This window comes from Eptatretus burgeri, chromosome 2 (assembly GCF_056783735.1).
Source record: "Eptatretus burgeri isolate ZD-2024b chromosome 2, Ebu_testis_v1, whole genome shotgun sequence".
Lineage (NCBI taxonomy): Eukaryota > Metazoa > Chordata > Myxini > Myxiniformes > Myxinidae > Eptatretus > Eptatretus burgeri.
This window is the reverse complement of record NC_140962.1, coordinates 125,111,856-125,133,876: the sequence shown is the minus strand read 5'-3', so window position 1 is coordinate 125,133,876 and position 22,021 is coordinate 125,111,856. Positions and strand designations below refer to the sequence as shown.

At 43.0% G+C, this 22,021-nt stretch overlaps 1 protein-coding gene across 1 annotated transcript in view; it reads right to left on the bottom strand.

Annotated features, from left to right (window-relative positions):
• The window catches only part of LOC147033001 (A disintegrin and metalloproteinase with thrombospondin motifs 6-like), a 152,522-nt gene extending 131,094 nt beyond the window's left edge, over positions 1-21,428 (bottom strand). The window contains exon 1 of the mRNA XM_085871105.1: positions 21,095-21,428. The gene's annotated coding sequence lies outside the window, so the exon portion shown is untranslated. The remainder of the gene's footprint in view (positions 1-21,094) is intronic.
• Positions 21,429-22,021: the final 593 nt, after the last annotated feature.

Sequence of the window (22,021 nt, the reverse complement as noted above, 5' to 3'; positions counted from 1 at the left end):
CATGGCCGACTGGTAGACTGGCGGCCATTTTAGCTGTGCATAAATATGGGCTATCCCTTTAACTCTGTAGTCTGTTCAGCAAAATTATTAAAACAACGGGGCTTATGACATTTTATGTCTTTTTTACTTGTTCTTTTTGTTGAATGATAATGTTTCTTTGAATCCTTTCATTCCAATATCCCTCCCATAAGAAGAGCAACATCTTTTATTGGAGCAGGGTGTTTAGGCCTAAGTCACATTTGCTCTACGGCGAGGATACGGTGGCCGTACACCCTCTGAATTGACAGAAACGTGCGGCGGCCGCAGAGTTTCTGAGGTGACCTCGGGGTGGCCCTATGCCATATGCTTATATTTTACAGGCCGTAGGGTCGCCGTGGAATTATAGCGCGGAGTTATAACTTTTTTCATTTCTATGTTCGCCGTAGCAATTCGACAAGCCGAAACAAAAGAACTGGTAAAAAAAACCCACTCGTTACCGTCCGTCTGGCCGCACGTTCGCCTTAGGGACCCCCTGCGGTCGCCTTGCGGGCACCTTGGGGCTACCTTGCGTGTGCCTTGAAAATTCTATGGCCACCGATGGAACGCCCTAAAGTCACCGTGCGACATCAAATCAAAGACCGTACGGCACCCCCACGTTTTCGGTCTCCACAATTTATAAATCATTACTTTATTTAAGTTGAAGTACGTATATACTTAAACACTGCACAGGATATCGTGTTCTCTGAACTAGTTAGTCGATTTATGTCAGAAGTAATTTTGTCAAAATTTTGATGATGAAGGCTTCTACCTATACCAATATATTTTACTAATGTTACTACAACTCTCACTTTCACAGGACATTCTCCTGGTAGAGCATGTTTCCTGCTTGTGCTGATAAGTTTGACTTTAAATCGATTTCAATAACCATAGATATTGATATGCCCAAGCTGTGGAGCTGTATCTCACAGCACGCAGCCTTTAGAAGAAGAGATCAATTAGCCAGTGAAATCGGACTGTTTGTAAGTATCGCCTAGGCTCGTAGAAGAGGTATAATTAGTACACTAAATGGAACAGGACACAACATGACAAAAGGAACGGGGGAGAGAGAGAGAGAGAGAGAGAGAGAGAGAGAGAGAGAGAGAGAGAGAGAGAGAGAGAGAGAGAGAGAGAGAGAGAGAGAGAGAGAGAGAGAGAGAGAGAGAGAGAGAGAGAGAGAGAGAGAGAGAGAGAGAGAGAGAGAGAGAGAGAGAGAGAGAGAGAGAGAGAGAGAGAGAGAGAGAGAGAGAGAGAGAGAGAGAGAGAGAGAGAGAGAGAGAGAGAGAGAGAGAGAGAGAGAGAGAGAGAGAGAGAGAGAGAGAGAGAGAGAGAGAGAGAGAGGAAATGGGGGGGGGGGGGGGATCCCGACAGATGTGACATCCAGTTTAATGGCACACACATTGATGAATCACTCTGCCCGTGAAATGCCGGGATGACAGTTTATAGCTGGGTCAGGATTCTAACCCAGGTGAGACAGCTTAGAGTGAGCATGCGTACCTTTCATCTTTCCTGCTGTGATGTGGCAATTCATTACTTCATAACTAAAAACATTTTTTAAATAATTGTGATCATATAATTTATTTTTTGAGTGTGTGTCCCTCTCGGCTACCCAGCCATGATGTTAACGAAACGTTTAATTTTTTTTATTTTTTTTGTATGCATGTCGAAGTGACGGTCGTAGAATGAAAGAATATAGTACAAAAAGTGGAAGTTGCACATTTTCAGCGAGACAGCCATCGCCCGATACACAGCAGAACAACGCGGGGCCAATGCAGGCGAGTGCCTCCTGACCATTGTTCAAGTCGATCAACAAACAGTATTCAGTGATAGTGCGAATATTGTAGAGTGCTCACTCGCCAAGTGGCTTAAGCACTCCAACAAAACGGTTGAGAAGGAACGGCTCGATTGGCAAGCGATAGCGTTCTCTGAACCATCATATTCAACACATACCCTCCTGAAGCTGCCCAAAATATCAAATATATACAAATTGGACAAATGAACACTTTTTACGTTGTCAGAAATGCTGCTAAGTTCGATTCTGGGGCTTAGATTTTGTAATTTGGCTTCGTTTAAGAGATTCTAGAGCTTATAGCATGTGCAGAAATGAAATAAAGCCACAAACATTAGCATCTCCAGGCGTTTAGAAGCATTGCTAGGTACCCAGCGATTTGCAGCTATGATGAACAGGCATTCGATATTATGAGTGAGGAAAGTGAAAAGAGAAAACATTGTCGTTAAGAAATCGTTGTGGCCTTTTCCAAGTCAAGGCATGGTTCAGCAGGCCAAAAACATGACAGCTTCTGACCCGAGCAAGGTTACCCAGGATACGCCTTTGACCCCAGAGAGTGAGGTAGCCAAGGATGCACCTGATAAAGTATGTAATTAAATAAGGCCGTCAATTATCTTCAAAAGTGGTGTTTTAATAAACCCAAACACCCAATTTCCACTCTTGCACTTCCTTGGAGTTCCCTTTGTATGCAGGCAAAGTTTCAGGCTGATAGGTTTCATGGTTTTGGAGTTCTGGGTTATGGAGGAGTCAGTCTCAGTCTCAGTCTCAGTCTCAGTCTCAGTCTCAGTCTCAGTCTCAGTCTCAGTCTCAGTCTCAGTCTCAGTCTCAGTCTCAGTCTCAGTCTCAGTCTCAGTCTCAGTCTCAGTCTCAGTCTCTCTCTCTCTCTCTCTCTCTCTCTCTCTCTCTCTCTCTCTCTCTCTCTCTCTCTCTCTCTCTCTCTCTCTCTCTCTCTCTCTCTCTCTCTGTTCCTTCTTCCTCTCTTCCTCTCTTCTCTCTCACACACTGACATTTATTTGTATCAATAGATTTGATCAGGTTATAAAATGTGTGGAAGTACATTGAAGTCATTTTAAAAGGCTGTTTCTAGTTCTTCCTATGGAAGGAAGTTTTTTTTTTTGTCTGAATGTAACAGCTTTGTTTGTTAACATTGTGACATTGAGAAGGTCAAACATGTTTCTTTATAATGCAAAGCTTATGATATGAAGCTATGTAGGTTATGATGACTTGTAAAAACGGGGTGAAGTGGCATTGCAGAAGTAAAAAAACGTAAAACACACCATTCCTTTTCAGAAAATCCACTTCAACCAAATGTAACATAAATGCAGTATTGTTCAGGTTTATTTTGCGGTGTTTCCACAGACTGTGACTGAGCTTTCTTTTCTCTATAATTCTGATTTCCCAAGAATGCAAACCACTGCATACTGCCTCATTCCATTGCAAGTTCTATCATTAGCCTGCAAAATATTTTGTGTACAGTGATGGCTTGTTTTAGTCGAGGAAGGTTTTTTTCATGTCAGTCGGCGAGAACTAGAACCTACCACCTTACTTTTCCACAAAAAAACGACCTCTATAATAAGCATTTAAAGGGGTATCCTCCATTGTAAGACAGTAACCTTTCACACAATATGACATTGTAAGATACCCATTTATATGTATATTACTCCGTGCACATGAGGCGACGAGCGGGGTTAAGCAATTGGTTCACGTCTGTCTAAAATCGTCAGTTTATGATCGAGGAACAATGTCATTTAAAATGAATGTTATATTTTGAACACAAATCGGAACATCAATCGGAAAACGAACCTGCAGTTTAGCAATCAGGTCAGGTTCGATCTGTGACCTGCTACAGGTACCATGTAAACCTGTACTAACCTGTTCCATGGTCGGGTTGTCGGCGACTAAACAGTCTCCCCCACCAGGTTTTGTGGTGAGGGGGTGTTTGGATATGGACACCCAGCAGGATTAAAAACAAAACCTGTCAAAGGGCGGAGGAGCTCCTTGTGAGCCAACGGCCATCCATATCTAGTGCCCAACTGTGTCTGCGGACGTCCTCCTGCAGTTGGGTCACTTCTTATTAGGAGGTTGGTGGCAGGATTTGCACTCCGGCCACCGTAAAACCCTTCATTCCGCAAAACGTAAAAATGCAAAAAAATCTGAAAACCCACTCCGTGGGAGTACCTCCTGTGCAGCTTCCCTTCGCAGGGCAGCTCACCGGATGACGGGATTGGGGCAAAGCCTTCGGGACCCCAAATCTTTGATAGGAGGGAAACCACGGGGTAACATCCCTGGGTCAGATTGCGGGAGAGTGTGTCGGAGTGGTGCTGAGGTGTCGTCCACCAGACGGCGGTCTCCTTGGGTTAACCTGAGGCGGTCCCTTCGGGTGGGTGCCTGGAATGTCCTATCCCTAAGAGAGGATGATCACCTGTCTCTGTTATCATCTGAGCTCAAGCGTTTGGACCTCTCTCTGAGGTTCGGAGACCGGATTGCGGCGAGATAATGGTGGGTGGTTACACCTACTATTGGTCTGGTCACTCTGATGGTTACCATACCCAAGGAGTTGCTGTAGCTGTGTCCAATAAGCTCACCCCAATGATAATTGAGGTAACACTGGTCAACAAGCGTATTATGAGATTAAGGATTCGTCACTCCTTAGGTGTCATTTCCCTGGTCTCTGTTTATGCTCCGACTGAGGCGAGTGATCTCACCGTGAAGGATGCATTCTACGCCACACTCGAGTCTGTGGTTGATCAGTGCCCCAGACGAGATACACTTCTAGTCTTGGGGGATTTCAATGCATCGACTGGAACTGATAGGGATGGTTATGAGGTGTGTGTTGGTCCCCATGGGTCAGGAACTATGAACCAGAATAGCACTAAGTTCCTTGACTTTGCAAGAAGTCATGGACTTAGGGTGGCTGGTTCATGGTTTCAGCGCCCAGAAGCTCATCGCTGGACTTGGTATTCCAACGCTGGCGGTGTGGCAAAGGAGATTGACCATGTCCTCATTGACGGTCGTTGGAGGCTGATCCAGAACTGCAGGGTCTACCGGAGTGCTCAGTTCCTCAATACTGACCACAGGCTTGTTGTAGCAACTCTAAAGCTGCACCTTAAATCCTGGAGAATGGTACCATCCCAGCCTAGGCTGGATGTTGCCAAGCTCAGGGATGAGAGAGTAGCTGAGGAGCTTGCGAACAGGCTGAGTGGACACTTGGGGGGTCTGGGTGCTTTGGGGGGTCCTGAAGAGTTGTGGAGCACCTTCAAGACCACAGTCCTTGATGTTGCCGGTGGATGTCTTGGAACTCACCGCAGGGCAAAGAAGAATTTTGTCTCTCGAGGGACACTGGATACCATTGACCAGAGTCGCAGGGCCAGGCTGAATGGCAGAGCTGAGCTGTTCAGGGAGCTGAGGCATAAAACTGTACGTGCACTGAGGATGGACAAGGAGGCCTATGTGCGAGGAATCTGTGAGGGGGTAGAGCATCACCTGTGGACAGGTGATTCTCGTCCCGCTTACAGGGGAATTCGCGCATTACGTTCATCCAAGCCCATCCCTCGGAGCACTGCAGTTCGAGCAGAGAGTGGTAGGCTCTTGACAGAGGAGTCTGAAGTGAAGGCCCGCTGGGCCAGTTACTTTGAGCGGTTGTACCAGGCTGATCCCCCAGCTGTCGAGTTGGACGTCAAGGGTGTTACAATCCCTGTTGCTGACCCTCAAATCAACTGTGGTCCACCTTCGCTTGTGGAAACATGGGCTGCGGTGAACCAGTTGAACGGGGCAAAGCTCCAGGGATCTGTGGCATCCATGCCGAACTTCTCAAGGCTGGTGGAAATGCTGCACTCGTGTCGTTGCATGCAGTTCTGTGCTCTGCCTGCAACACAGGCATCATCCCAACTGACTGGAAGAGGGGCCTTGTTGTCCCTCTCTGGAAAGGGAAGGGTGATCGCCAAGACTGCAACAACTACCGAGGGGTGACGCTGCTCTCAGTGCCGGGCACGGTCTTTGCTCGGATAATTCTTGATAGGTTCGCCACCATCTGCTTGAGCACCAGCGTCCAGAGCAGTCAGGCTTTACACCAAAGAGGTCAACGATTGACCGTATACTTGCACTTCGTGTCCTCACCGAACGCAGACGAGAGTTTCGGCAGGGGCTGCTTGCAGCCTATGTTGATCTCTGTAAAGCGTTCGATTCAGTGAATCGGGATGTCCTCTTGAGGATTCTTGGTCTTTGTGGGGTGCCACCAAAACTGATCGATCTGATGTCTGAACTCTACTCTGGTACTGAGAGTGCTGTGAAGTGTGGTGGTACCATCTCTGACTTATTTCCAGTTGTTACTGGAGTTCGTCAGGGATGTGTACTTGCCCCCACACTTTTCAGCACTTGTATGGACTGGATTTTAAGGAGGATGTCGGAGAGATCAAGTTGCGGTGCATCGTTTGGGAATGTCAAGATCTCGGACCTTGATTTTGCAGACGATACAGTCATCTTTGCGGAGACTTTAGACATCCTTTTGGGGGCCCTCGAGGTGCTGAATGAGGAGTCCGAGCCGCTGGGATAACGGGTTTCTTGGGTCAAAACTAAGATCCAGGCTTTCGGTGACATCTTGGATGCTGCTGTCCTGTCTGTGTCTGTTTGTGGTGAGGATGTTGAGGTCATGGAGAGATTCACTTACCTTGGCAGTGATATTCATGTCTCTGCTGGCTGCGAGTCAGAGGTCAATAGACGTCTGGGTCGGGCCTGGGGAGTCATGGATTCACTGGATCATGGGTTGTGGCGCTGCCGGTACCTGTGCGGGAGGACGAAAGTCCGAGTCTTCAGGTCCTTGGTACTCCCAGTCTTGCTCTATGGGTGCGAGACTTGGACTCTGACCAAGGATCTGAGACGGAGACTTAATTCCTTTGGTACCAGGTCTCTTCGGAGAATCCTTGGCTATCGCTGGTCGGATTTTGTATCCAACGAGCGGTTGCTGAGAGAGACTCGGATGAGATTTGTTACCTGCATAGTCCGTGAGCGTCAGTTGCGGCTGTATGGACATGTGGCTCGTTTTCCTGACGCTGATCCTGCTTACCAGATTCTCTCAGCGAGGGAGTCTCATGAGTGGAGGAGGCCAGTGGGCCGACCACGTGCCTCATGGTTGCAGCAGGTTGACCATCATCTCAAGGAGATGGGGATGGGCCTGGCATCTGCCTGGGGGATGGCCAGACGGAGGCCCCTGGAGTACCGGCGGAAAGTGGACGCAGCGACGCGCTGTTCTGGCACATGCTCCCATACCTGACCTGACCTGAGTTTAGCAAAACTTTGGCTCTGAATTCGTCCTGATCACGCACGCGCAGAGAGGAGTGAGATAATATTTTTTAGTGTCTGCCTGTCTGGCACTTGAACAAAATTGAAAATCATTCCAAACAGGCAACTTGATGTTTTTTTAAGAACGTCATAAAGGACACATACAACAGGCATGAAGAACTAATGTAACATGTTAAATAAGGTTGTGGAAAAAGACGGTGCATCAACGACATTTAACTTCCGGAATGTTTTTTTTTTCTCTACAACCTCTAAAATCTTTATTTAATTTCAATTGAATTATATACTTGAACAATGCAGAACACAAATCGCCTCTTTGGCACTTTCAAAACCCTTCGTTTAAAAGTACTTGGACAAAATATTTTGGCATTTTATGTCATCACGTCCAATCATATTTGCCACTCATAGACCCTGCCAATGTCCTGCTTTCTCAAGACAGCTCTGGATAATGTGTTCGATGAACCCATTAGTTCAATCCTGTAGAAATGTGAGAATTTATTTTGTTTCTCATAAACTCACAAGATTCATCCTTCTACTTGAATGAGTTTGTCAATTCATGAGTTTGTCAATTCACTTGTCAATGCAAACTTGCATTTCCTGGCCCGTTTGTATCACATCATTTGAATAAAGATTGATCATTTTAAATGTACCATCAGAGCTTCATGAATTTTAAAACATTCTACATTCGATCATTTTTGAGCTGGTCTTAGATATCCAGCTTTTTTTTTTTTGATGAAGCAGTTTTAAAAGAGTGGTTTTGATGAAAGGTTTGGGGATTACAATTACGGATTTCAGATTTCCCATTTTGTTTCCTTCCCAAGAGTTTCTCTCCCTTAATTGTCTTATTTTGCTGTCATTGTGTTTGGGGATTCTGTTCTATATTTCCAAGTGGGTGTTCATTATATTATAAGCACTATTTATACTTAGGTTTGCTAAATGTTGTGCTTCTGCTGGTTTTGTGATTTCAGCTTCGACCATTTTAGCCTCCATTTAGCTTTCAAACTCAAGCTTTTTAGCCTCTAATCTTCTGGCATCAACGATCTCCCTTTCATTCTCTTTCACCAAGGCCTCCTGTTCACTCCCCAGAGCTTGTTCATGCCAAAAACTGCAGCAATTCCTTGCCCTATAAGCCCAGATTGCTGCAAGTCTCCAATAACTTTTTCCATCCTCAATTCTCTGAGTTCCGAGGCCCAGTTGCTGAAAATTCCCTCATCCTTAAAGAAAGATTCCCCTTCAGGTGCACTGATTCTTTAAACAACCTTTAAGCTGTTGCATAAATATCCCTTAGGAAATCCTCAAGTGAGGGTTTCCTTAAGGTTGAGGAAATCCTTGAGGAGCTATTGCTATGCTGGGCAACCAATTTGATAGAAATAAGAAGAGGTGTCTGAAAGCTCGATTGTGCCAAAGCGATCCACAAACTGGTTTCAGGAAGAAACAGAAGCACTGGTGGAGGATTTTCTTAAGCACAAGGGAGACAATACATTGTATAGTTGTATGATGTGTGTTGTTGAAGTACTTTTATGTTTAATTATAACACTATAACTGTCGTGTATAATTGTTAAAAATCCCTCGATTTGGGTAAGACCTGGGTCAAAAGGATGAACCGAGACTCCTCCGAGTTGAACGAGGTCCCACACGTCTCTTTATGACATGGGATTGACGAGTTATGGACCCATTAACACGCTGCGTTCAATCTATTTATTACGTACGGAGTTGGGATTTTTCCTGGGATCACTGGTGGTATCAGCTGAAGTGATACTTAAATAACCTAAACAAGAAGTAATCAATGTTCAGACCATGAAAGTAACACAGCTCGAGCAGCACAGGCTATAAATGCTCAGCTACACCTGCAGTACCTGCACCAGAACACACCTTTACATTGGCCCAGATTTCATGTGTTAAATACCGTGGGATTGTAAGTTTGATTGAGTTTATAAATAAATTACTTTAAACATATTGTTGTGGAAATGACTCCTGGGGGATCAAGGATCCTTAGTATAATTCTGGTTATTCCTTAGTACGTGTTTTAGATCAGGGGATGTCATCATAGACATTGAGCCTGGTGTTGGCTTAGTGGTTAGGCTGGTGGTTTGGAATCCTAGGGTCCTGAGTTTGAGCCCTGTTGGCTGCTGAATTAACACCAGAGGGTTGACTCAGCCTGTCATCCTTCCGATGTTGGCAAAATAAGTGCCAGCATGCTGGTATACTGTGTCGGAGTGGCAACCCGTCCAGGATTGTGTCCAATAGCCAAGGAGATTGCTTGGGCAGCACCAACGCTCTGCACAGAGTATGCTCCCAATGGATGGATGACCCTAGGTACCCACAGCACATCAGGAAAATTTGGTGGAGATTGGCCCAGCCGTAAAAGTGAAAATCATAACTTGGCTCCCCAGCCTTGTGAGGTTTGGTCAGGGGTAGTGGGGGATGGGGGGTGGGGTTGTCTATGCCCTGACCCTGTGTTTTCCAACCATGTTTGCAAAATCCGGTGTAGATTTCCTTGTGGGGGGGGGGGGGATTTTGGAGAGGATTGTTTTGGGACCGGTGATCTTAACCTGGGTACCCCTAGCGCATGTGTAAATGTGGAGACTGGGCCAGCTGTTTTTTTATTTTCAGACCGATGTACATTTTGCTTTCCAAGAGGAGAATCGACATTGTTTTCTTGTGATGGCCTCACCACATACATCAGTGTATTAAAGGTTAAGATGATGGACAAAAACGTCGAATGCAGGATGGCATGAACTTGTGAAGAAGAAAAATTAGTCCATTGTGGAATAACTTTCAGAAGTCGTCAATGTTAAGGCCCGGTCACACCTTGACGTTTTAGCCAACGTATGCCGATTTTTGAATTTTTTTCTAAAACGCTGGCACACGTTGAATACGTTATGGGTAAGTTTTAATAACATTGAGAGCACGCTGAAAAACACTGCCATACGTCGTTGTACGTTGGCTTTAAACGTTGTACTTTTTGGTTGTCCTCAAATTTTTTCATGCTTGAAATTTCACGACGTATGCCGGCGTATGACTCACACGTTCCGCTACGCTGGCCACAAGTTGGAGGCACGGTCTGCGATCGTTGACAGACGTCAACACATGCTACTTGTAAGTTAATCATAAGTTGAGACACGCCGAGGTAATGTTTAGCGTACCCGAAACTTATTTCTAACCTATGATTAACGTGTTGTTGGCACGTTACACGATCGTTGCCGCACATCGACAGACGTTACTTTTAAGTTACTCATAGGCTGAAAGACGTCAGTATAATGGATTGTCCTTGCGTCAGCGTCCACGGCCATGGCCAGGACACTTATTTGCAGCATTCTTCAAACTTTTCTTCGGCATGACGAGGATGTTCACACTTCGATGTCTAGCTTGGCTATGATTCCAATTGTCCATCGGCAGCGTCTATTTAAAATAGTCGAGTTTGAGCGTTTTAACACGTTCAGAAGAAACGCTTCAAATTTCCAAACCCCAGCGTCAAAAAACAAAGGCGAGTGACAGCAATTTAAATCGTTCATTGTAAACAATGAAAATAGCTGAGTGGTACCGTTTAAAAGTCGTTGAGGGTAAAAAAATCCAATTGTTGAGCGCAAGCGTCTACTTTCAATAGTGGAGATGCAGCCATTTAAATCGTTGAGTGGCAGCCTATGAATAGCAAACCCCACGTCACCGGCAAAGATAAACTGCCGCACGATATGGATAAGTTAGGCTATCGTTGGGCATAGTTTGTGAATGCCGGCTTCACGATAATTATTCGTTGGTATATCATATCTATAAGTAATCAAAGCGCTCTATGCACATTATTAGTTCATTGTGCATTTGTCCAACCCGTTATGAATAGACCTAAATCGTAAAAACAAGCTATAGCTCATTGTTGAAAAAGCCCCATAAAAAATTAGCCGCGAAGAACTTCGAACAATGGTGAAAAGATGTCTCCTACCCGTGGACACGCGGATGCAAGGACGATCCATCATAACCCACACCCTCCCCCTCACACTCACCTACTACTGCCAACATGAACAAAGTACTACTAATACTAATACTAATACTGATACTGTTACTGCTGACATGGACATCGACTCAAAAACACTGTTGGGTTTCCCTTTTATGAGCAGCATTTTTATATACCAATTCCCAAAACCGCTGGGAACACGTCTTTGTATGGCAGTTGTAAGCGAGAAACACGTTAATTTTTTTTTGTCGACCAGAAGACGTCATTGGAATACGTCTACATACGTCGATGTGTGTTGGGACTACGTAAAGAATTGGTTCAAAGCACGTCAAACATAAGTTAGAAATAAGTTTCGCGTAAAAAAGACATTACCGCGACGTGTTTCGACTTATGAGTAGCTTATAAGTAGCCTTTGTGGACGTGTGTAAGCGTCCACATATCGTGTGTAAAACTTATCCCCATCGCATGCGGAACGTGTGTCATACGCCGAGTACGTCGTAAAATTTTGAACATGTTTAAAATTTCTTGACGTACTCTACTTACTACGACGTATGATAGCGTACTTTAGCATTCTACTCACGTATACCAAACTTACTCATACCGTATTTGACGTGCCCCAACGTTTTAGACATATTTTTCTTAGGTCGGCATACGCTGGCAAGATCGCCAAGGTGTGACCGCGATGTTGTCACTTCCATTTCTACGGCAGTTATGATTTGAATCGTTGTGTGTCAGCCTTTTAATAGGCTACGTCATGACATCGTCGGCGATGCGTGCAACGCGCTATGCCTAAGTTAGACTATCGTTGGGCATCGGTTGTGTAGGCCGACAACAGGTTCAGCATTCGTTGGTATAAGTTATCTATAACACAACGAAACGTTCTGTGTCAGTTACCAATGCGTTATACATAAGACCAAGTCGCTATGAATACGTCCGAATCTTTAAAAAAAAAACATCAAAAGTTCAACGTAAGCCAGCGTTTTACATACATTTTAATACGTTGCCATCGCTGGCTAAAACGTCAAGGTGTGACCGGGCCTTAAGCTGCTTGATCAGATACTGAATAATGTGAAGAACTCTAAGATAGCTGGCATGGTGGCAATTAAAGTCCCCACAGATTAGGAATAAGAGTAAACAGTGGAAAACAGAGGACTAAGTTCAATGTTTACAGAAAGAGCTTCATATATGGAGTCATCAGAGTTAAGAGCTTGATATTGACGATTGATGATGGGGCATGGGTTGTGGGGAAGGGTAGAAGGAACATATACAGAAATACCACCATCAATGTGGGAATCAGGTCTGTCAAAACAGAGGAGACAATAACCAGGGATAAAGACTGAAGAGTCCCAGACATCCTGTGAAATAAATATTTATTTGAGACATAATATCTGCAGCAACCTGGATGGACAGATCTGTTAAGTTAGATCATAGTCCTCTGATATTGGTGGACCTAAGCACTAGAGAGGGATGCACACACAGAACACTGTCAGTGGAGTGCAGAGATGAGGTGAGCAGGGATGGGCTGAGCAGAGACCAGGTGAATTGGATGCAAGCTGGCCCTCTTTACTGGTCTTATGAAGTACAGTATCTGTAAACCCAGTTCAGCAATGTGGAGAAAAGCATCTCGTCTGAGTTTGAGTGATGGTTGGTTGACAGTGTGGATTTGGAGAGGAATGTATTGCGAGTCGGGAGGTGTGACGTGGCTCTGCTATTGAGCCAGGAGCAGGGAGAGGGTGAGAAGTGTTGGAGGAGGTGGAAGGTAAAGAGGAAACAACAAAGAATTGTGTGGTAGAAGATAGGGCAGAGGTTGGACTTGAGAGGGGAAATTGAAACCATTGGTAATTGGAAAGGGAAAAAAATGAAGACCACAAGTTTTTTGTTTGTTTCCTTTTTAACCCCACCCTCTCCTTCCTTCCTTTTTTTTAAAGAGAGATGCATAGAGAATGGAGCTGTTGAGTGTTAATCTTGGCATTACGAGAGTATGGCGTTGTTTTCTTGAGATGGCCTCACCACATACAAGAAGCAAATACAAGAAAAGAATGGAAGAGGGTAAGAAAAGAGTGATGTAAAAGAAAGGAGGTAGAAAAGAGCGCAGTTTATACAGACGAGAACAAAGAAGAACAGACACATATATATATACCCAAAACACTGAAAACACAACTCTCGACTTGAACATACACAACATAAATTAAATATATGGCAATTTTCCCTGACAATATCCTTATCTTTTGAGTTACATTGTTTGGAGTACAGGGTCACATGCGTTCGTCGATGAGGCGGCGGAAGCAGAGAAGCTTATGTTTTGTGAACTAAAACCGACATGGAAACATGCATAAAAACTACACAGTGCACAATATATATTTGGCAATTGGCATTTACCCTATAGATGGTAATTCCTAACAAATGCCTAATTCTTACAAGCATATAACTTTACAAAGTGGGAAATAGGTTCTAATTTTTGGCAGGTCATTTCAGGTCTCCAAAACAACCGAATAATTGGCTTCTTAAAATCCCAACGCTAATTTGCATCTGGAACTTGCATCCAAAGGAAATACCCAAACACACAGGCTGCTACTAATTAGACACAGTTCACTACAAGAGCTCCATTAAATTTGTCAGACCAAGCTTAACCTAACAGCTGCTGTGCAGGCAACTCCACATGGAGATTCCTCCATGTTTGACATCTAATGAACATATTCTTTGTTTTATAATATCTTCTTTTCCTTCTTCATCATCAACCAAATACTTGTTTTTTAGCATTCCCAGTCATTATGTACATCAGACCCTGAAATAAATAATTGTAAAGAATACTTATTTGTAAAAAAAAAAATAAAAAAAAAATTTAAAGCCAAAAAACACTTTACTTGCAAATCTTTAGCGATAAATTCCACAATTAATTCCAATATTTTTATAATTAGAAAAATATAAATGGATATAATTGTTTATCTATTACTTGTAATTTAAGCAATTATTTTAAATAATACTTATATGCTAAAAAAATTTAAAAAAAACACAATAAAGAACATTTTACTTGCAAAACTTTAGCTATATATTCTACAATTATTTCCAATTTTTTGTAATTATAAAAATATAAAATTTATATCATTGTTTATTACTCGTAATTTAAGCAATTATTTTTGTGAGTACTTATTTGCATGATTATTACTCGTGTAATTAAAAAGTATTATTTTTCTATTAAAATGTATGATTCACAATGAATATTAGTGTGATCCTTTAGCAGTAAGGAATTGTCCAATATGACATGATATTCATGGAAGTAAAGGTGTGCTTTAAAAGGATACTGCTTTGTCATACTGCTCGGACTTCCTTTCTCAGCCTTTGAACATGCCTGTTTGCTTTCCCGAAGGCAACCGGAAGTCATAACTTCAAGTGGCAGCAATACCAGATGGGCTTGACAAACGCTCCTCCAGAAACATGGCAAGATGAGTGCTTGCCCTGATGGTTCAACACTGTCTATAGCAAGTGGTTTCAACAAAGAGGTATTTTGATATTAATGTTTTTAGATTTTCACTCCCCAGTGCAATAATAGGAGTGCAGATATGAATTAGGAGGAGGAAGAACAAGGCTGCAAGAAAGATGTCTCAACCAAACCTTCAGGAAGCAGTGCAAGATTAGGAAGTTTGGAGAGATCTGATCATGAATGTCACCAGAAGTCGTCCATGACTTGACGAAACTAGATAAATCGATAACTAGGGACCAGCAATGCAGAAAAAAATAGTTTACTCTGCTCAAACAAGATACATTTTTTTTGAAAAATCAGAAGCAAAAAAATCCTTCACTTCATGCCATGCATTTTCAACTGTCTACATTTTGGAATCAGATAGAGGCAAATTAATGTCATTGCAATTTCCCTTCATTTCCCTAACCTCTATGATTGTTTTTGTCTTTTTTTCCACAGAGCATCCATACCCCTCCACATTTAAAAAAAAATTTACGACTATTAATTTGTTTGTAATTCAATATCTTATCAATTATTTATCATACATTAAACATGTCTATCGAAACGAAGCCTCCATACAGTTGGTGATGATTCCATTTTCCATCGATATAAATCGATCTTGGATGTCCTCACCATTCGTTTATCCACATGCTTTCTGATTCACCGTTGGGAATCTACTTCTGTTCTTGAACATTGTTATGCTCTTTCTTTGAAAAAATTCAAAAATTATCATCGGATCACCTTTCAAATGTTTTCATCTTATCTCATTTCACATGCATCAACCATTTCATCTCTCTACCTAACTACAGGCTCAATCATATTCTGCCACTTTGATGTGCTACCATGTATCATTTATATACAAACGAAATACATAGTTAATGTGGTTGCGTGCTCGATATTGAGTTCTAGAGCTTGGGTTCAACCGCCAGTGTAATATTTGCTGTCAAGCTGTTTTGGCAGTACTGAACCTGCCTTCGGGCAGAGCACGAGAGACAGCCAGTCTGGGTTCGATAACCAACAGGATCAAACTTAACTGAAAACTTCCAATCTGATACAGTGCCCCAGGGAAGGTGCACTTCAACATGAAGTACACCACTCCTTCAATGGGGATATAAAATTGGTTATCCTCTCTGCATTTATGGTGTGGACATTGAATATTTCAGAGTATCTCTCAAAGAGAGTTGATCGTTGTGTGTCACTACCCTGTCTATATTTGCCTCTGTAGATGTTAAAGAGGTGTGGATGTTAGGATAGAAGAATAGGCTTAGAGGATGTTAAAGTAATTTACCATTATGATTTGATTACCATAGCGGTTCAGAGTGGTTGTCTCAGCGACACTGACATTGACGTGAACTATCCTTTGGTATCCTATGAAAGAGGAAGCCTCTGAGATGGAACCTGCATTAATAATAAAAGTGTGCATTAAACTCTCCTTCAAACATGTGTTTGTGCCATTGTCATAATGAGAGGGCCATGTATGGGAAAGGGAGATTGCGTGCAGGGGAAGGGGAGATTATAGGGGAAAGGGAGATTGTGTACTTATGTACCAATCATGATTGTCGATATATGAACATTTTGGTTGCAGTACATTTCTGAATTTGCTTTCATAACCTTAAGGTCTCTATTGTAGTTGTATGCCAATCCTGATACTTCTGAAGCTATCCCTTTTCTCACTAGGCTGAACTCATCAACTTTATTCGTTTAGTCCCTTCCATATACTAACCCCATTCTATCAGTGAACTGGATCAAAATTTACATTTACATCCCTTTATAATTAACTTACACATTTCACGCATTAGTAATGGTCTTGCTTTTGTTGCTCCCCACCAATCCCCCTCCCCATCACTCCCATGCACATCCTTTGCATGTTTAGGCATGAATGAGGGAATTACTGATAGCAATCTTTCCATGTGGGTCTGGGTATGAGGTTCACGTACATGGCGAGGTGCCCTTTTTAAAATTCACATTTCAATCTTAAACTTTCACTTTGGAAAAGCAAGATCTGAATTATTTCAAGACACGATCTAGAGTTAAAACATGCATCACGTGGAAGATAGTTTTCGGGTGGGGGGAAGATTGGTTGGGGTGGAAGATGAGTGTTACGCTTGTGTCCATGCGTCTATTTGGTAATTCACGTGTTTTATGCTAATCAGTGCAACTTGCAACAGGTCTATCATTTGCAAAATATGTGTAAGGTTGTTAAAGTATGCTTTGATCATACGATTTATGGTTAGCAATGTTAGCAATGGCAGGTTAAGAGCACCCGATAAGCTGAACCGACTCACTGTAAATACACACAAAGTATGCACAAAAGGCCTCATTTTGCATTCACGTCCGTTATTTTGAAAGTTGCGTATTGCCCACACGTTGCCAAGATTTAACACCACAGGACTTTTTGTCCCCTACCAGTTTCACCGGAGTGGACTATCGGTTTGCTCAACGTCTGTCTGTCCGTCCATGTGTCGCACCTGTGGTTTTTCAGACTTTTTTTTCCATACCCTCAAACATATTCAACTGAAACTTGGGTACATGGCTTTTGTTCTAATAAGTTACAGAACAAGTTCGAGTTTCAGGGCATTTCATCAATTTTTCACAGAGTTGTGCCCTTTTTGGAGTAGAAAATATCACAATGGTAGGGGACACGTATTGCAAAGCAATTCTCGCTCTTGTTTCTTTGGGGACACCTGAAATCAGTGGTTCATACCATGAGAGCACGTACTACTGAAGATCTGAATAATTCAATCAGAAGCAATTGTGCTAAAATCGATGTGTCAATGTTAAGAAACGTTCAAAGAAACCTACATACAAGAATTGATATGCATATGCATATCAGTGGCTCGCAATTTTAGCAATTATATTATTTTTTAAAACTGTAAAATAAATATCTCTGTGATTCTGGACTTTTGAAACACCCCAGTGTATATGTGCATCAACATTTGTTTTAAAATTCCATCGTGCTCACGACTACGCATAGCACGAGACTACACATGGCACAAGTAGCATGATAACGGCTTACTTCTGGAAATTTTGAAACAAATACCCACATGGAATAATACAAGTCGATGAAATGTAAGAAAAATTGATGGAAATGTTTAATGCCGATAGGGCAGAGCATACAGACCTCACACTTTCCTGCAACTTTGTTCTTGTCTCTCATCATGCAATCATGTTGCATTCATTAATGTATCTTACCATCTGTTCAGCCCAGGTAATGATTTTCTGAATGTGTTCCTGTGTGTGAAGGGACCATTTCGTTTTGGGGATGTCTAGTCCATAAAGGAGTCTGTAAAGGAGGCCTCCATGGTGGAGTCCATAAGCATAATCTTTATAAATGATGGATAGGTGTACGAGGGTCAGAATTGACTTGTATACATGACCGAAGCTCATGGAAGAGCTCAAACAGGATGGAAGGGAACAAAATAGAAAGGGGGAAACATCAACAGCAGATCATAGATGTGAGAGCGAGAATGAGATCAATGGGGGGGAGAGAAGGATACTTGGGGGGTGAACAAGCTGAAACACAGTAAGAAGAGAGAGTGGAAGGCAGGGATGAAGCAGAAAAGGGAAGAAAAAAAAAAACAACCGACAAACTGACAAATGATAAATGATAAGATGTGAAGGGGAGGGGGAAAAAATCACAATAACCTAGAAAAAGGGAACACTTGGAAATGGGGTAATTTGGCATATGGGTGGGGGATGACCTGAGGTAGTGGTGAACAGCTATCTTGTAGCCCTGGAGGGAAAATTGCTTTGTCATTATAAATGATGGAGGTCACGGAAGGTCAGAAGATGTTACATTTTAGAGTGACTTGTACTGCCCTCATGTTGTCTTCTTTATTTTCCTGCCTTCCCTCATTTTCAACTCTTGTCAAGACAGGAGGATACAGAAGTGTCTTCTTCTTAATTTGCATGCAGCAGGAGGATACAAGGCTGCGGGGTGGCATCATTGGCAGAGGGCGTGGCTGTGCTGCTCATGCAATGCCCTCTGCTGGTTTGAGGCAGGAATTTAGAATTTGTTCATGGTTCCGGGGATAGTTCACCCACTCTTCATGAAGGACACCATGGGATCTTTGAAGTCCATCAACTAATGCTGGAAAATGTGACTCCATTTAATGTCCAACCGAGGGATGACACACAGTTTGATGAATCACCCTGTCTGAGAAACACTGATTGACAATTTATAGCTGGGTTGGGATTCGAACCCAGGCTAGACAGCTTAGCGACGAGTGTGCGTACCTCTCAGCCATTATGTCAGCCCTACATAAGTAGTGCACTTACCTTTCAGCAGGTTACTGTGCAGGGTTCTATTCTCAACTCAATTATAAACTTTTGTGTTGGTGTTTCACAGACAGCATGCTGTGTTGCATTCCAAAGTGCGCCATCCCTCAAATGGACCTTTAGCTGCGTGTCTCATCTTCTAGCATGAGTTGGTAGACATTAAATATCTCAGTATTTTTCGATGAAGAGTGCAAGATATTGCCAACATTCCTTTCTCTCTTTGAGTAAAACAATTGGGATTTAAATTTCCCTCTCTTTGAGTAAAACACTTTTTACTCTTGGTATTAATAATATTAATAGCAAATGTTCCTGTACACACTATTGGAGATAGGGATGAATCTAATTTTTGCCTAATTAAGTAAGTAAGTAGCAGCACACAATGGACGACTTCACTGAAGGTAGGATGCAATCGTTAAGGTCCACTATAATGAATACAATAAGATGCAACACTTGGCTTAACGTCCCCTTTGAAGGACAGTGCACTCTTTGATGCAACCTCCAGCATGCAAACCACCAGGTTTATAGTCGGATCATGAGGAATCAAACCCAGACTAGATATCTCAAAGATAACTAGAAAGAATCTGAAAATGCAAAGCACGTCCACTTTGGATTCGGACTTCTTCTTCCGTATGCCAAAAAGTACTTTTGACCTTTTAACCAAATTATTAATTTGTCTTCTTCATAGTCTCATAATAAAGCTTTGTTGAAAATTTGATTTTAAAAGCTGAAATGGTTAATCAAAATTTCAGGTCAATTGGATGAAAATTGATGATTTTATGGAAGGTTCACCTTTGATCTTTTGAAAAAAAAATATTCATTTGACTTCTCCATCTTCTCATCCATATTCTCATAATAAAGCTTTGTTGAAAATTTGATGACAAAAGCTCAAATGGTAAAAATGTTGCGGACCAGTACAAAACACACACACACACACACACACACACACACACACACACACACACACACACACACACACACACACACACACACACACACACACACACACACACACACACACACACACACACACACACACGCACACGCGCGCGCGCGAATCCAAAACCACCGTTTGTGGAGAGTTTGGCGGGAAATTGGTTAATTTTCCCACTTTTCATGATAGACACCATGGGATCATTTACATCTACAAAGAACCAATGTTGGGACATGTGATCTCCAGCTTATTATTCTTCCAATGGATAGCCCACGTTGATACCTCACTGTATATGCAAAACACCAAGGTGATAAATTATTGCTGATTCAAGATGGGAAAAGTTAGTATATCCAGTGGGGGGGAAAGGTATGAGTCCTCTTCAATCAATGCCAAGCTTCCTCAAATCACGATTTTGAACACAAATTTGCCATAACATTGAAAATATGTATCCATATTCATTAACTAATGAGACTTATTTTTGACTGATACTTTGTCTTAACAGAATAAATGAAGGGTAAATACATTTGAAAGAAAGATAAATTTTACGTGAGCAGTCAGATGATGCTCCGGAGTGAATTACAACACTGTTGGGAAAAGATTCATTTAAACATAATCCATCAACTAACTCGAAGGGCACTCGGTAGAGCGCATACCTCCACCACGCAATGCCTGATCCACGAGGACATATCAGGCCCAATGCATTTTTGAGACATCATGCTATATTGTTGTGGGCCAGGGTTCGGCGGCGATAAACGAACACTAGGTGGAGCAGTAGAGTCGGCTCCCACCGAACACCCGGAATTTAGGTCGTGACTCTCGGACAACTCCAAAGGTCACAGGTCCCTTTGTGGACCGTGGATGCCAATATTTTGACCGCGTGGCGTAGGGTTAATTGTCTCGATCTCCAATATACCTAAATAACCACGCAGTCTAGCTACAGGGGAAACCACACCCTCGACGGGCTCTGTCGAATCGGGTCGCTCTAGCGACCTCGATCCGGTGTAACCGAGCAGAATTGCCAGAGTCTGTCGGACCCAATGACAACTTACCGGCCCAAACAGCCTCACTAATTCTCAATACCCACAGTGCTGGGTCAATGAAGGAAAAACACGGACGACGAACTGGAACATTTAACATGGGGGTATATTTATAAATAATAATCGGGGAGGGGAACACACAAAGAGCAGAGTTATCCAAATAAAGAAATGTAATGTCCAAGCAAAGGAAAGCACTTACACAATTTTTACTTAACAGACTGGCGCCACACACACACACACACACACACACACACACACACACACACACACACACACACACACACACACACACACACACACACACACACACACAAATGGTTGCCACGCCCTTTATTTGCACCTGTCCGTCTCGTGCGGTCTGGTCGAGCTTGCTCGGTGGCGGGACTCAAACCCACCGCCAACAATGCAGCACCAAGCACCAGGGACCAGGAACGACGCCACGGATGCCAGCCAGCACGGGAATGGACCAGACGAGATGCCAGCAGGCAAGACGAGGCTTCCTCTCCTTTTCCTCTTTTTCGATGATGGGGCGAAACTTTTTTCTCGATGGCTCACCACCTCCTCTTATCCTTCCTCTCCCCGGCAGGTCGAGGGAAACGCTCTGAGGTTCTCGCCTCCAGATTAGACGAGGGGTTGTCGGGCGACTCATGGCCGCCGTTGATTGGACAAGCTCACAGTGGGTGGAGGGAACCTCATCCCTGTACGTGACACGCTGCACATGGGCAATGGTGCGAAAACGAAGGATGAAGATTTAAAGATAAAAAAAACCTGACTATTAAAGCAACTCATAGCGCACACAAAATTCCCATTACACAGAAGGACAGGACCCCGACTATAAACACATACTTATTGAAATAACTGAACTGCGGGGACTGCTGTCTGTCTGTGCAAATGGCTTCCAGATTCATAACACTACCCCCTCCCCTTTTTCCAGATTCGTCCAGAGTCGTCAAATTTTCGTGTGCCATGCAGGTGTAGGTTTTTCCCCTAGTACGTCTTACCTATGGATCCCTGAGTGCGACAACTGTATACATGTTCCAAAAATAAATAACTTAGTGCGCTGCGTAACTAAACTATCAGACTCACTCGGACAACTTAACTAAATTGCCAGCGCGAGACAGACACACAGGTGGGTTGCAAAACTTATTTACATTTTTAACTTATCTATTTACACTAACCATGGCCCAGGACCTGTTATCTGTGGAAGAAAAAAAAAAGGCCAAGGAACCTTACCCCTGTACGTGACACGCTGCACGTGGGCGATGGA